This window comes from Lactuca serriola, chromosome 1, assembly GCF_051521515.1.
Source record: "Lactuca serriola cultivar US96UC23 chromosome 1, Lser_US96UC23_V15, whole genome shotgun sequence".
Lineage (NCBI taxonomy): Eukaryota > Viridiplantae > Streptophyta > Magnoliopsida > Asterales > Asteraceae > Lactuca > Lactuca serriola.
In genome coordinates, this window is record NC_136408.1 from 138,317,070 (window position 1) to 138,334,646 (window position 17,577).

Sequence of the window (17,577 nt, forward strand, 5' to 3'; positions counted from 1 at the left end):
GGTGTCCACCCACCTGAAGACCTTGTTGTTGACATGCTATGACTAGTGGTCAAGCATCGACTTTCAATTCAACAGTTGCAATAAATGCAAAGGACTTTATGCCTAGAACTCAATCATGTGTGCTTAGCTTAGTCTCTTGTTTAATACTTTCCTTGAACAACTCTTAGTATTGTCCACCTCAGTCAGGTACTCCAGGTGGGAAACCTTCTTAAGCAAGTTAGAAGCCTCCATGCACTGTTGTGTATGTATGAATTTTTTTCTTCGGTTTTAAAAGATAATTGTAGTTGGCAGTAATGTCATTCACAAGAAGTGTCCCACTGATCTCATTTCTGAATCATAAAAAACATTGCACCCGGTTCTATGTTGAATGCGGTATGCGCTCATAAGCGTCCACTTCGGCCCAACCCACATTGTATTTGGAAATGTGGAAGTTTTATTGCTTTTTAACATTTATGCTTATATTTTAATGGCGCTTAGGATTTACCTAATTATATGCCAGTAGTGTCCTCAAATTGTCACACGCGGTCCTTAAAGCCATAACCCAATTCTGCTTAAAGCTACGGATGTCTCAAGCCATGGTTTTCTCTAGAAAGACAACCTCAAATTCTCGTTCAGCAACACAATTAATAGCTCCTCAATGTCATTTAGGGGTGGGCTTGTATTTGGTACGTTAAACGATAATGACACGTACTTAACGCCCTGCTTGGGTAGTGAAAAAATCTTCATTATACGTGCACATGCTCCAATGTGACCATAGTTTCAAGGGACAATGGGGAGTTGCACATGAACCCTCCTCATGCAAAAGATGCACTAGGGACTATCTCGTTAAGCAGACTATGAAATCTATTTGATTTATTTTATGCTTCAATTCCATCAATAGTTTATGTACAACTCACCATTGTCCTCGGAAGTTATGGTCGACGTTAGAGCATGTGCAAATATACCTTAGATTTTTTCACCACCGCAAATCGAGGACATTATTGGTATATGATTTGGTAAATCTCAAGTCCCATTAAATTCTATAAGCATAAAAGTTAAAAACTGATAAGTCTTTCATAATTTTATGTACAATGCGACTTGGGATGAAGTGGACGCTTATGAGCACATACCGCATTCAATTAAGAACCGGATGCAATTGTAAAATGAGATCAATAATGGGAGCACTTGTTGTAAATAACATTATTGCCGACTATATTTATCTTTTAAATTCGGAGAAAAAAACCCATACTTACACGATGGTGCGTGGACGCTTCTAACGTGCTAAGGACATTATCCACCCGGAGTACCTGATCAAGGTGGACAACATTCAAAGTTACTAACGGGAAGCATTAAGTAAGAGACTAAGCACACATGATCGTTCTAGGTATAAGTTTCAATGGGCTCATTTCAACTGTTGAATTGAAGACGGACGCCTGGCCACTAGTCCTAGCATGTCAACAACACGGATTCAGGTGGGCGTCGGGGGGAATGCCAAATAACATACACCTGATGCTACCGATCGAGGTCAACAAGCTTCAAGTTGATCATGCTGCGAGCATCCTCCTAAACTCTATGATTGTAAGTTATTAGAAATAAAAATGTGCATAATTTTATTTGACGAAGTTAATGTCTTTGATGTTACAATAGTTAAGATAAATCTAATATGGATTTGGTACCAACTTTTAGGCATCAAGTGTTTTGGTCTTGGCAATTGATATGATTCACCGTGTCTTCAAGTTACATGTCTTGGTTTTGACAATTGGTACGGCTATTTAAGTAGGACTGTAGAAGTATGATTTAGTCCTACCTGGTTTTTATCTAATTTGCATACAAGTCCGAAAAATAACAATGGAACTCATAGTCTCATATATTAACAACAACATACTATTAGTTACTTACTCAGCAAACACAAAACAAATTTTTTGAATAAAATTTTGTTTATTTTAGCTACTTTGGTTTAGTTTTACATATCAGTTAGGATATTACACGGTCCAGCATGTTCGCGCGTGAAGTCTAATAAACTAAACAATAGGAAATTCTCCAATCCTATAAAAATGCTCCTTAATTCCTTTATACTTTCTAATATATATATATATTTGATTCTTTTTGAATAATGTTATCTGCTCCTTGATGATAACTCAAACACTGGTAATGAACAAACTTCAATATAAAATTCTAAATTTCCTAGTGATGTTCCTATTGTGCAAAACTTGTTGATCAGTTGAAGCCAGATCGTAAGATATCCGGTTCTTGTGGAACTTATAGAAGTTATAATCATTAAAATCAAGATTAGGATTTTGCTAATGTAGCCTCTAGATAGTAAATGAGTTAATTAATGCTCAGTTTATATACAAATAAGTTGGACTTAGTAATTGATAAGACCAAGCATAATCAATCTACTTTGTGCATATAGTTACTTCATCATTTGTGTGCTTGGCTTAGTTACTTTGATAGATTTTCGTTAATCCTTTGAGGAAAAAAATTAATATAGCAGATAATCTAAAATCTTGTAGTTTGGTAGAAAACACAAAATGAATACAAACAATAAAACTTCAACCTTTTCATCTAGTTAAACCTTCAAACTAACATAGAGAAAGAAGTTCCAATTAAAAATTTAATAAAAATCTATTAAAATCAAAGTGTGAATTATGAAACACTAACGTATACACACTGCTTACACTAAAAAACCAATGTCAGAGGTATTCAGCTAAAGGTTAATTATAAAGAAAATAATTATGGTGAAATTATATATAGGAAAAGTACCATAAGTTCATAAAAAATACGTAAGTATCTTATGTTCAAATGTTAAACTACTCTGTCAGAGGAAGAAAGAGCAGCTAATATGTAAAATAAGTTATCTGTAACATATAAAATGCAAATAATTTACATAAAGATAAAGTACAATTAAAATTAACAGAAACCAATAATTAAAACCTAAAAATAAAAAAACCATGTTGGCATCTACATCATTTAATTGAACTTAATCCACTATTGTAATAGTACTTAGGCTAAATTACATATATGGTCCCTGTGGTCTGTCAATAGTTACAGAGCCCGTCCCTAAAACTTTTTTTTAACTTGGACCATCCACGTGGCTACTTTTATTGTGCCCATTAGGGGTGAGCATGGTGCGGTTTTTGGCCAAAACCGAACCGAAAACCGCAACTTCGGTTTTTTGAAATTTAGAAACCGCACCGTTCGGTTTTATGCGGTTTGGTTTTTGCGGTTTTTCATTGCGGTTCGGTTTTTTTGCGGTTTTTTTTTCCTGTTTTGCCTTTTTACTAAAACTCAAGTAACTCAGCGAGTTACTTTGACTCAAATGAGAGTGGTAATCATTTATTGGGGATAAATCCATACCACAACCTATTGGTTTGAAATCAAATTACTTAACCACTCATTCAACATATTTCTAATGCTTCAATATAATGCGAATTAAATATAATATTTGTTTCACAAGTATATACGATAATATCAATTAATGTATTCATAAAAATGATACTATATCACTAGTACTCTTCATATTTAAATGTTAAAAAAATGTCATAAACATTATTTGTTATTGTAAATACCACTGAATGTATGCTTAAAAATATACAATCATCCTCCGATAGATAAAGATAGATATTTACATTTATAGAAATTTTAATTGTCATAAGTTCTTGGTTCTTACAAATATCAACACTTAATATATATATATATATATATATATATATATATACGGTGCGGTTCGGTTTTTTGCGGTTTTTGTGAGACTAGAAACCGCACCGCACCGAGTATTTTCGGTTTTTGCAAAACTAAAAACCACACCATCGGTTTTCATTTCGGTTTCGGTTTTTCGGTTTCGGTTTATATGGTTTTTTCGGTTTTTTTGGTTTGCGGTTCGGTTTTTGCTCACCCCTAGTGCCCATGGTCCCGATGCTGGATGCCATTAGTATTTGGCTGTTAAAGTAACGTAAAATGTCTAATTTGCCCATGCTTAAGTTTTTTTAACCTTTATACCCTCATCTCCATCATTCCATCATCATCTTCCGTCATCCTTTCTTTTTGCAACAAGAGACCTTCATATTCTCTCATTCTTATCCCTCTAAAATAACTGAAACCCAAATTTTCTTCTTTAGCTTCACATTGTTGAAATTTCTTGTTTTGCTTTACTTTAATGAAGTTTAGATTTATGGTTTTTGTTTTGAGTTGTGAGCAAATTTAAGGTCTCAATTGCACTCTCCTCTCTCTATTTTGATTATCAATCACATAAGACACATACAATCACACATTAATATGAATCCCCAGTTACACTTTGCTGAATTTCTTATTGGGCTTCACTTTGCTGAAATTTCTATTTATGATCTTTGTTTAATAACATGTATCTTCCTTCATAGTGGAGCTCTTTTGTTTTATCTTTGGTGGTTGGGAGATGGTTATGGGAGTTGATGATGGGGGGTAAAACAGGGATGGGTATTTTAGTCAAAAAGTAGCTTAGAAAGTACATGACTTGTTAGTTTCAAAAACATATCATTTGGAACATGCCCATGAATTTTAGTTGAAATCCTTTCAATTTATGCTAATAGTATTTCTAGTCAAGAAATTTTAATTTTGTTTAGATCTTTTAATTGTTTGTCGGCATCTAGTGAAAGCTTAAAATTTCCTATATATTTTTTCAATTTCTCATGGGAGATAATAGTGGATCTTTTAGTTGTTTTGAGAATGGTATTTGATGTTGATTTGTTCGTGGATTACTTAATTGAAATTTAATGGATTTTAGTTAGATAACAATAGGGACGTTTATGTGCATAAATCAAATGAACACAAAGGTGTTGTAGGTTAAATGAATAAATTGGTTCAATATTTCTCTTTTTGCACCGAAAAATAGCTGGAAAAAACAGGTTATTCTATCTCAATACTTAACTATATCCATATCCTTGTTGGTTAAAGGATCCAAAAACTTGTCACATAATTGCTACTGCCACGAGGCTGCTGTTACAGAGAATTAGCAGAATGACCTTTGAACAAAAAAATCTAAATCAAAGGTTAATAGTAGGGATGTTCATTTGGATGGATCGGTTTGATCCGATCCAATCAAATGGATCCAAATTGATTTTGGTTTTCAAAACATAGATCTGAATAGTCCAAATTAAAGTCAAAACCAATCCAATCCAATTCAATTACAATTAGTTGGATTGGTTTATATAATTCGGTTTTCAAAAACCAAAACACTTTAAAATGACATATAATTATAATATTACCCAATTTTATACAAAAAGCGAAAACAAATTATTTAATTGTGATTTGAAATTTATAAACAATTACTAAGAAGATATATTATAGTTAAATATTTTATAGATAGAAAACATTTTAAAGAAAATGCATATTAATGTTTTTTTATCGGGTGAAACGTTTTGAACCTATTTGAAAAAAAAATTACAAACTTAATGAATTACTATAGATATATATTATAAATAAGTAAATAATAAATGTTTATTCGGTTTTTTTGGAATATTCGGTTCTTATTTTATAAACTAAAACCAATCCGAATATCCGAACCAAATTGTCCAATTGGACAATTCGGTTTTATTCAAATAGTGAACAACTCTAGTTAAAAGACACATATAAACATTATGCACAATATAACTCCAAAATCAACTTGAAACTAGAAGAATGGGGATAAAGTTGGCATATTAAGACATTTAGCGTTCATATAATGAACTTTAAACATTTTTAGGCTTATGAATTCACATGACAAAGTTTGGAGGTGCATATGTAATGCATTATAATTTCTTAAGTTTTATTAAAGAGGTTTAAATTGTTTGTTGAGATTTAAGTAGCATATTTTAAATGTTAATAATTTGGATTTTATGTAGAGGAACTTTTCATGGGATCTAATGAGGAAAGCCGGTGAAACCAACTTTCATAACGGATAGCGTAGTTCTTAGACAACACGATGATAAAAACTTGAGATAAGGAGAAACGCAAAACACCAGTACCTTCATGGAGAGTGCAATTAAAGCATCTTGGTCTTCTATTATCATGTTGTCTAAGAGCATTGGGTGTGGGCAACAAGGTACAACACCAAGTTGTGTCACCTCACATACCACTTAAGCTAATGGTGTTATGACACCAAGGGGAAAAATAGGCAACAAGATACAACTAGATGCAACACCAACTTTTTGAAAATAATATTTTTATTTTTCTATTTTTTTTACTATTTCGTTTTTTTTTTTTTAACTTTTTTTTTGCTTTCGTTTTTTTTTCTTTTTGTTTTTTTTAATAACTAATATATTTTTTTATAAAACATATAATTTTAAAAACAAAAAAAAGACATAATATTTAAAATCTAAAATTCCGATTACAATTAAAAAAACATAATTTTAAACCTAAATTAATAACTAAAATACCATTCAAATTACTACTAAAACCACACCAATCCTAATTAACCCAAATATTTTTTCCTAATTTGTTCCTTCATCGCTTGTAGCACCGCTAGATCAGCAGGCGCTAAACCCTCCTCGCTTGTCCGAAGAATTGACAACTGATGTGTCATTAGTTCCCTCTCTTTTTGTTCCTGCTTCTCCCATGCTTGCCTTTCCAGGAACTCCAAAAGAAGACGTTTCAACTCATTTTTTTCTTTTATTAATAAATTGTGTTCGTCGAATTTGGCTCTCATTTCCGCCGCATCTTTTGCTCTCGTCTCCACCTCCTCCGCATGCCTTGCAGCGCGCCTCGCTTTGTCGCGTCCTGGCGGTCGTCGTGGTGGGGATATCATCCAGGATCTCATCGTCATCGGCATTTAGGTCGATGTTAGTCCGTGCGTCCGGCACGTCGACCGAGCTAGAATTGCGAGACCTTTTGGATTGAACCTCCGACGATGTAGACGTTTTATTCCACTTTGGATCCGCTCGCAACAATTCCCATGATTTTTCAAAGTCGAAAACATGACCCATTTCGACCCGATATTGTTCCTTAGCTCATTTGAACAAATCGAAGTCGTTGGTTCCGCTTTGTTGTTGCGCCTCAAGCCGGTTGTAAATACCGTTAAATTTGCTGCACCGCTTAGTTATCATACCCCATTTGCTGCTCAACGTGTCGTTGCGATACGGATTTTTCTTTAAAATAGCGTGAAACTTGTCGAGCACCGCCCCCCAATAAGCTCCTTTTTTCATTCCATTTCCGCGAAGTTCATTTTTTGAAGTAGCACACCAAGCCGCCGTCAAAGCGTATTCCTCCTCCGGTGTCCACCATTGTGGAACGTCTGCATTTTCAGATTCCACCGCTATTGATTTCCCTTTTGATTTCCCTTTCCCTTTCCCTTTCTTACTACTTCCCGCTTCCACTTGAACTGATGGTTGTGTTGTAGGCGACGGTTGATTGGTTGTTTGTTGCATCGAACCAAAAGTAGAGAAAAGATTTTGTTGTAAATTTGGGTTTTGACCAAATTGATTTTGTTGAACGTAAGGTGAGTTGGGAAATTTCAGTGGCGGTGAAGCAGGATTGAAAGCAGCACCTTGGTATGGTATTTGTGGTGAACCTTGAGACGACAAAAGGTTGAAATAATTTTCATACCCCGCAAATCCGAGAGGCGAGGTTGTGTTTGGGTTTGATGATGGAGGGGGGGGGGGGTGTTTGGGTTTTGCTCCATTTTTTGATTAACAAAATGTAGAAAATATAGAGAGGATTTTAAAAAGATATGTAAAGTTATTTTTTTAATTGAATTTCGACCGTTTTCAAACGGTCAAAAAAAAGGGTAAAATAATGCGCGTTTCAATTCGTCATGACACCCACGAGAACTGCTCGACGAGATGCAACGAGATGGGGGGCAGTGTTCCCCCCGTCACAATGGCGTCGTCGGCTGCCACGTCACCGTGTTGATTCCTGTTTCTGACCCATACCGACTACTCTTAAGAATTACGCTACTTTCAACTGTATTGTCAACCCAATCTTTTATCATGTGGAAGTTACCACTTACTTTCTTACCCATATTTTCATATGCATTTAGTTTTGTTTGATCAACTCATGAAATGTTAATATCATCTTCTCCTTTTGCATTTCAATAAATTTCATCAATATCATTAAATAGGCATATATTTCATTGGTAAGGATAAAGAAGATGCACAAAATAGAATCTACGTTTCCTCTTATGTCACAAACTGAAATAGCGGTTATATGAACTGTATCGTTTTATATTATTAGTTGATAGCTATATTTTATTGTTAATTACTTTATTGATAAGAATTAGTTTAGGAAATATTATTAGTATAAATATGTCAGGAGATTGATATTGAGTATAGAAACCCGGGGAGATCACCTACTTCTCAAATTGTAGGTACTATCTTGTGTTTTTCTTCCTTTTAGTTATTTTTTGTAACACGCCTGTTCCAGAAAAGTGTATAATACATGTATTGTTTTGAGGGAAAAAAATAATATAGCAGATAATCGGCAATCTTGTAGTTTGGTAGAAAACACAAATTGAATACTCAAATGATAAATCTTCAACCTTTTCATCTAGTTAATTCTTCAAACATAGGGAAAAGTGGTTCCAATTCAAAATTTAATAAAAATCAACTAAAATCAAAACCCAAATTTTAAAACCCTAACGCTTACACCAAAAAAACAATGTTGTGGAACTCGTTAGGGCAACTTGATCGGGTCGACTGGGAAGTATTCAGCTAAAGGTTAATTATAAAGAAAATAATTATGGGGAAATTATAAATAGGAAAAGTACCATAAGTTCATAACAAAATAGGTAAGTATCATATGTTCAGATGTTAAACTACTCCCTCTGAGGGAGAAAGAGCAGCTAATATGTGAAATAAATTATATCTGTAACATATAAAAGGTTAAATAAATTATATAAAGACAAACTACACTAAGAGAGACGTCCATATTCTATCACTAGGTTATAACCCGTGGAAACCACGGTTACAAATATAAACAAATATTGATAGTTAAAAATCATAATAATTAATTATTTATTTTCAAAAAATTATTATTTTATAGAGTTATGAGATTTTGATGTAACTCTAACGTTGGATTAAAATAAACATGTTAAACATTTTTTTAGGATACATATGATATTCTTTTTTAATAATTTGTTTTTTGTATGTAAAAGTATTTTATTATTCTTATCAGTTACAATTTAAATTCAATGCATTGGTAGTGAATTAATTGTTTTTTATTTTCATTTTCATAAACTGATAAATAAATTAAAATATAAAATATATAATTATTAATGTAAATTGGAGCAACATAAGACTCAATTAGGCTACACTTATGGTGCTTACAAGCTACAACGATGACGATATGTAAACAACCATAATAATATAAAAAATGTTCAAAACTAACATAACATTATTTGCCTTACTATTTTTTGCTAGTTTGATTACCTCTCCTCTACACCCATTCAAAAATTGGCGCTCTTGTATACCATAAATAACATATTATTAAATAATTAAGTAAAACGGGTTGAATTAGATACAAAAATAAAACCTTTAGAACGCACTTCAACAATTAGCTCACTTATGCACCATGTATAAATATGGGTTTAGCATTAGCTTCAGAACTCCATTATGCACATCATTACAATCTATTGATTTGCTAGCAGTTAAAAAAAATGAAATCACAAGAAAAGTATCATCAACTAATACTTGGATGAAAACAAAAGAAGAAAAGGAAAATAGGATGATTATGGAAAGGCTAACAAAATCTAAATTAAGTACAATACAAAAATTAACCTGAAGTTGCAAAAGAATTTAAATAAACACCAGTAGAAATAATAATAAGAGCAAAATGAACAATGAATAGAAAAACAACTTAGCAAATGGCTTAAGTTATTATCTTTGAGAACACTTGTAGACAACAAAAAAAAGGTCAAGTTATTTATTTACATTTTTGCAACAAGTCTAGAATTTCATTACAATTTATTTAACAGCGGGATAAACGTATCAATATACAATGCTTTAATAAAAAATTATAATAAAAATGTTGTAATTTAAAGAAATAAAAGTAGGATGCTATAGAATGAAGTAAAAGAAAGTATGTTGCTAGTTCTTGTAGTTAAACCAAATATTTATAATCAATCAAACATGTAGTTTGTTTAATTAATAACCGTAATTCCCATTTGGAAAACCATAAACTTAAGTAGAATAATTACATACCCAACCATCTGCATTTAGCTCTTCTTTCATAAAAAAATGGATCTGTTGGTCTCTTTCTCGTTAAAAGCTATAAGAACTCATCATAATTATGCCCAAACCTACAAAACACAGTACAACTTCATAACTTATATCATTTACCTTGAAATCAACATGAACATATAGTCATTCAACCATAGCAAGTTCAATCCGTTTTCTAAAAGTAAAAAATGACTTAGTTGTAAGTATCCATTACAGTAATGCTAGAAATTTCACGTTTTACATAAAGAGAAAAGAAGTTTGGCAGCTTTATAGAGCCTATATTATAGCTTCTACAACCATGCCTAAATCTTATAAAGTGTGAGCTAAACATATTTTAGCCAAAGTTTCATCAAATGGTTTTAGATTTTTCAATATAATTACCATGAAAAAACATATGCTACACCTTGTATTCATTTTCTTAAAAAAAAATAGAAGAACCAGTTTTAATTTTATATACTATAAAAGATGTGTTTAACCACAAAAGCAAAAAAGTATTTGTAACTTCGAAACCAAATTCTATATTAGAGTTATACACCTTTGGACTTTAACTTCACTTATAAGATGCATAGAGTTTGCGATCGTCCACAAATTTAAAGAAATTTGACAAAAACATTAATAAAACTCATTGATGAGTGAAACAGAAAATAATTAGGCCCATGCATTTAGAGACAACATGATTTGTACAAACATCTTGATTTTCTCACAAATACTCTTATACTTGATTAGTTAAATAGATCTTGATAAAGATATTATTAACTGCTCTGGTAGATCAACAAAACATATTGTATGTATTCAATACCCAACTAATAGATGAAATGACCAGGTCTACAAAGATAACAAATATAGATGTACAAGTAGGAGTGAGTGCAAATCGAAACATTATAGTGAAAATACGAATTGAGAGTTTGAGAACCGAAACGTCCCTTTTTGTAAGATTGATGTCGCCATGAATGTTGATAAACCAATCAAACCTACAATCGAAAGCCCTCTAATCAATGAATACACTGCTGAAATAAGCATCTGCGAGGTCGAAGAAGAAGAGAATGATAGCCATAAAAATAATAATCTTAACCCAAATAACCTTTCGAATTTACCTTGGAAAATTGGGGAAATAGTTGTGGATCAACGTTAGGGGTAACCCTGGTTCCAATAACAAAAGCAATCAATTTGGGAGGAGACGTAAATGATGAAGAGACCAAGAAGAGCATTAAAAAGGATGGAGGTGAGATTAAGGAGTCAATTTCGTTCCTCAAATCATGGGGTTTTCTTAATCAAGTCGCAAATATTCGATAGGATAGCAGATTTCTCGGGTAAAATTTGGAAACTGTTTTCAATTTTTTTCCATGAATAAGGATTTCATTGAGGGATACTATGAGCGGGAAAATAATTGGTGGAGGGTCTAGAAAGATTACACGTGGCAAAGTGGTTGTGTAAAAAAGAGCCATGTGGCTGTTTAGGGAGGTTTTTATTAGGAGTAGTGATCCTCGTCTCTTCAAAACAATCCACTAAAAAAATTGAAACCCTAATTTTCTTCTTTGGCTTCTTTTTTGCTGAAATGTCTTGTTTGGCTTCACTTTAATTAAATTTAGATTTATGGTTTTTGTTTTGAGTTGTGAGCATTGCACTCTCCACTCTCTATTTTGGTTATCGATCGCGTAAAACACATACAATCACACGTTAATACGAATCACCTGTTACACTTTGCTGAATTTCTTGTTTCGATTCACTTTGCTTAAATTTCGATTTATGATTTTTGTTTTGAGTTGTGAGCAGGTTTTGGGTCTCAATTCCACTCTTTTGTTTTAATAACATGTATCTTCATCTACCTTTAAAATCGTGAAATTGTTAATATTCAAACACAAAGTGATGGGGGTGTTTAATGATCTCATATTGGAACTCTTTTGTTTTTATCATTTCCATGTTCCTCCTCCTGTTGTCATAAGCCAACCCAAATTAACCCAAAACTACACAAAAAACTGTAAGGAAAAATATGCCTTTGTGATTCATTTTGATCTGGATGTTAAACAAAGAAGAAGCACTAAAGGTTAAAGCATTGAACAAAAAAATCAAAATCAAGGGTTAAAACATTAATATATGCATTATACACTATATAGCTCCAAAATCAATTTGCACTCAAACTTTGGGATAAAAATTGGCATATTAAGACAATTAGAGTTCATAGAATGAACTTTTGATTTATTTTGAGGAGTATTGGTTCACATGGCGAAGTTTGGAGGTGCATGTGTAATGTATTTTACTCACTTAAAAGTTTTACTTTGTTCCAAGGTATTTGCTACGCATTCACTAACGTATGACTTTATAGAAAGGGGCAAGATGGGAAATCAGCATAATAAAGAGAATCTTATTAGTGCAAGGGCTTTAGGGGCATTTTAGGCATTTTATGGTATTTAGTTTGTTATGTCAGATAGTATAAGAGGGTAGTGACTTTCTCGAATCAACCAACTATATGTCCTTTTTGTAATCTTTTAGGTATTTCTGAGTGTTATCAATCAAATATTTTATTGAGTAAATTACACGAATGGTCCCTATGGTTTTGGGTAATTTGCGTGTTTGGTCCCTAACTTATTTTTTAACTCGGAAGGTCCCTATGGTTTGTTTTTGTTACGCGTTTGGTCCCTAATGTTTATTTTCGTTACGCGTTTGGTCCCTGTCTTATCTAAAAAGACTATTATTTAAAGAGGAAAAAATGATAAGGTATGTGAGGTAAGGTGAGGGAATGGGATTAGGGGTGTGTTTATTTAGATAAATTAAAAAAATCAAGGGCATAATAGTCTTTTTAGGTAAGATAGGGACCAACCGCGTAACAAAAACAAACAGTAGGGATCTTTCGAGTTAAAAAAATAAGTTAGGGACCAAACGCGCAAATTACCCTAAACCATAGGGATCATTCATGTAATTTACTCTATTTTATTGTTAATTACTTTATTGATAAGGATTAGTTTAGGAAATATTATTAGTATAAATATGTCAGGAGACTGATATTGAGTTTAGAAACCCAGGGAGATCACCTCTTCTCAAATTGTCGGTACTATCTTGTATTTTTCTTTCTTTTAATTATTTTTTGTAACACCCATGTTCTAGAAAAGTGTATAATACATGTATTGTTTTGATCATAAAATTTGAGAGGAGGAAGGTATTGAGCAACAGAGGGATATTGTGAGGGTTGATGTAGACAATGGCAGCAACACAATCGGCTGTTGTTGTTAATTGGATTGAAGCTCAAACAATTGATTAATTAAACGAGCATTCAAAGATATCATCTTATACCTTTTGTTATCGCAATTACGAGTACCGAAGAGGACCTCGTTTGCATCTAATGCTTGAATTTAAGCTAGAGTTTCATTAATCTGCTGACATATTGGATAGTTGTGGAGTTACATTAATTTTACTTTGTAGCCATTTTTTGCACTATTGATCTATGTAACGCCCGTAGATTAGGGCTAGTCAATTTATAGACGATAAGCATCAAAAATGACTTTTTGATATAAAGATTAATCTTAACCAAGTTGTAGTATATGTCACAAGGTTTCCGTGCATATAAAGAACGCCGAAATCCGAGTTATAACGAAGAAGTTATGACATGTCGAAGTTTCGTGACAGAACCGGCACGACCTAGCGCGACCCAGCGCGACGTAAATAGTGAATTTAAGGTATATAGATATCTATCCTTAGTGATCTAAACGAGAGTCGAAGATTTCTTCGATAGTAGTCCAACAATAAAAAGACAGACGAAAACAGAGTTCAGATGAAGGAGTTATGAGTTTATAACGGAGTTTTCCTGTCCCGGCCTACTAAAGATAATATATAAGTAATATACTTATAATATATTAAAAATAAAGTCAAAATTAGCCAATGAAGTCTAAACGATAGTTGTAGAGCATAATCTCACCTTCGTGTCGATATAAAGAACGTCGAAAACGGAGTTCGTATGCGAAAGTTATGAATTTCTGAAGTTCGGGGCGCGAAACCCCAAAACTGTCAGAGACCACGATGTGGCAAGCAGTGCCACGACGTGGCAAGTCTCCTGACACCTCCGGGAGGCCCCCAGATGCAACTTGGGATGACGCATGCAGTGACGACCAAGACCACGACGTGGAAAAAGGTTGCCACGACGTGGGAAGGGCCAAATTTGCCCTATAAATAGATTTGAAGGGCCAGACGTTTAGGGTTGCTATTTTCTCTCTTCTCTCTCCAGTTTTACCTCGATTTGCGTGCCACAAGTACCCCGAAGCCCCAGTATCATTCCTGAGTCCCGAAGCAAGATCTGAAGCCCCAAGAATCCCGAAGAGCGTGATTCCCGAGCCGAAGCTCTGACCGCGAGAAGTTCGATTTTTGTGAAGATCTTCCAGATCTGCGGAGAGATACTACTTCTACAAGCCGTAGTGCTGTCCGATCATCTTCTGATCAAGTGAGTGTGTAGTTACTTTCTTCTAACACATAAATATTAAGTATTTTCTATAAAATAGGTGCTATGTGTATAATATAAAGTTGTTTATACGTGTGGGTGTATAGTCCCTTTCATAAACACGGGTATAATACTAGTATTGTTTGAATGTATTAAGTATATGTTTGGGTGAGTGTGTAGTTACTTTCTTCTAACACATAAATATGAAGTATTTGTTATAAAATACGTGATATGTGTTTATATATTGTTGTTTATTTGAGATGAGTATGGAATGAATGTTTTATATAGTTTTTAAATGAGTTAAACTGTATATGTATTTTATATCTACAAATATGTTGGGTAGAACATGGGTAGATGAGATAGTTGGTATGCGATAAAATGATGAGGTATGAAAGATGATTAAGAATGATATTGGTAGATGCACCAATTAAGGAATGTCATAAAACTAGCAGATGCGATTGAGAATAATATCGGTAGATGCACCAAGTAGTAAATGTCGTGATCTTGGCAGACGCGCCAAATAGAGATTGTCGTAACAATAGTAGATGCGCTTATAGGGTAATCTTGGCAGATGCACTTATAGGATAATCTTGGCAGATGCGCTTATAAGATAATGTCGGCAGATGCGCCTAAAAGAGAATGTCATAAACCTGACAGTCGTGCCTCATAGTGTATGACGTAATCCTGGCAGAGGCGCTTAAAGGATAATATTGGTAGATGCGCCTTATGTAGAAATGGAAGTTTGTGCTAATTCCTTAGGTCAATCCTTAGGAATGAATGAAGGAAGGATAGTTGATTAATAGGGTAAAACCTTAAGAAATAAAGAAGATAATGGTGATGGGTAATTGGGTTGATTGTTTAATGGTTGAATATAATAATTATATTATTGTGGGTCGAAAACCCTATATGCTCACCAGGCTCCCAAGCCTGACCCACTCAGTTTAATTGTATCACAGGTATCGATACGAAGCTGCTTTGCAATGAGAGATTAAAGGAGATGTAAATCTTTAGTGTAAATAATGTAAGTTCTGTTTATGCTTATGTGTCTGTATCGGAACATGACATCCCGAGATTTTGTTATATAATAAAAATACATTTCTTTAAAGAAATGCTTTGATAAATCTTTATCATATTTTGGGAACAAATTCCGCAACTGTTTTCTTTAAAAAATTACTCTGATTTTAAAAACAAGCATAAACAAATCGGTCTTTTCTGGCCGTGAAATTGGGGATGTCACAGTTGGTATCAGAGCATTAGTTTAAGCGAACTAGGAATTTGTAGGAAATTTCTAGACTTAAACTTAGAATGCTAAGTAATGATTGTGAGGAGTGTGTCTAAAATATGTTAGGTGGTACACCTAAATTGACACAAGCACTAGTTTATTTTAGGAATGATGCCTAAAATGCTTTTATGTGCAAAATGTTTTGTGTGATAGCTATATTGATGCTATTATTTGTTTGGATCTATGGTCTGTTGCCGACCGGATCTGGAAACCTTATGTGTTTAGGATTCTAAGCGTATGGCTACGATATTAGAACTAGCATATAAACGTTTCGGAGTAATAAGGACGATTTGAATATCTATCGTGAATGAGGATCTAATTTCACCTTATTTGGTGTGTAGATCAAAAATGGTGAGAACAAGAAGTGGAGTTGGAAATGCTGATGAAAACAAGAATCAACCACCCGTGATTGAGCAAATACCTGTCGTAGCAGCAGCACCTGAGCCGATAACGATAGCTGGTGCATAAATGATGATTCAAACGATGTTGGATCGCCAGATGGAGGAGACCAGGCAGTTGCTTCAACAGAATCATGAAGAACTGTCAATTCAAGTGGAAGAGCCTGAATTAAAAGAAGGGCACTCGGAAGGAAGAAACTTCAGTGGATCTGTTGGTCAAGCCAACCCACCGATAGTTAGACAAAACAACCAGAATGGAAGGAATGATGGAATGGGATGCAAGTATAAGGATTTTCTAACTTGCAAACCATCGACCTTCACTGGAAAGGAGGATCCGATCGGAGTTATGGATTGGATATCGGAAATGGAGCTAGCCTTCATGACGTGTGGTTGCAGAGGCAAGTTGCAGACCACATTCGCAGTACGTCAGTTCAGGGGTGGGGCTGTTCGTTGGTGGAACACTTTGGGGAAGATCCTAAGTCCTAATGAGCCACTGCAACTGACCTGGGCAGAGTTCTTGGTGCAATTCAAGCGCAAGTTCTGCTCGGCCCAAAACCTGCTAGAGTTGGAGAACAAATTTCTGATATTGAAGAAAGGCAGCATGTCAGTGGATGAATACACTAATGCCTTCACAGACAAGATGGAGTTTGCTTTGCGCATCGTCCCAGACGAATTGACAAAAGTCGACCAGTACGCAAAGGGACTCCCTTGGGAGTATGCGCTGCCAGTGCGTCAGACACCTACTCTAGAGGCAACTATTTGGGCTGCCAAGTCTGTTGAGAATATGATCAAGGGGAGGACTGATAGTAAGGTTGAAGTTGGCGAGAAGAGAAAGTTAGAAGGAACTTCAGGTTCTAATGAGAAAAGAAAATTCTCGAAGTCTGGAGGAGGAGGAAGGGATGAGGCAAGGTGGTGCGATAAGTGCAAGAAGAAGCACTCAGTAAAATGTGGCGTGGAGGTGACATGTTTCAAGTGTGGAAAGCATGGGCATTACGTCGATGAATGTATTTTCAACAAAAAGGTGTGTTACGAATGTAACGAAGAGGGGCACTTCAAGCAAGACTGCCCAAGGAAAAATCAAGCAGCAAGGCTAGAGGCGCCGCTAAAGCTAAAGGCAAGAGCATTTCAAATGATCATTGATGAAGCAAATGGCAATGCAAGGAATCAGGAATAAGGATCTTATATCTAAAGATCAAGTTTTAAGGTAGCGATATTAAAAGTATCATGTATGTAGCCTATTAGAGGCATAGTATAGGGTGAACTTGAACTTTTGTGTAATCGTTTCAAGGAATTAATATAAACCCTAGTTTTGCTAACTGATGTGTTGAA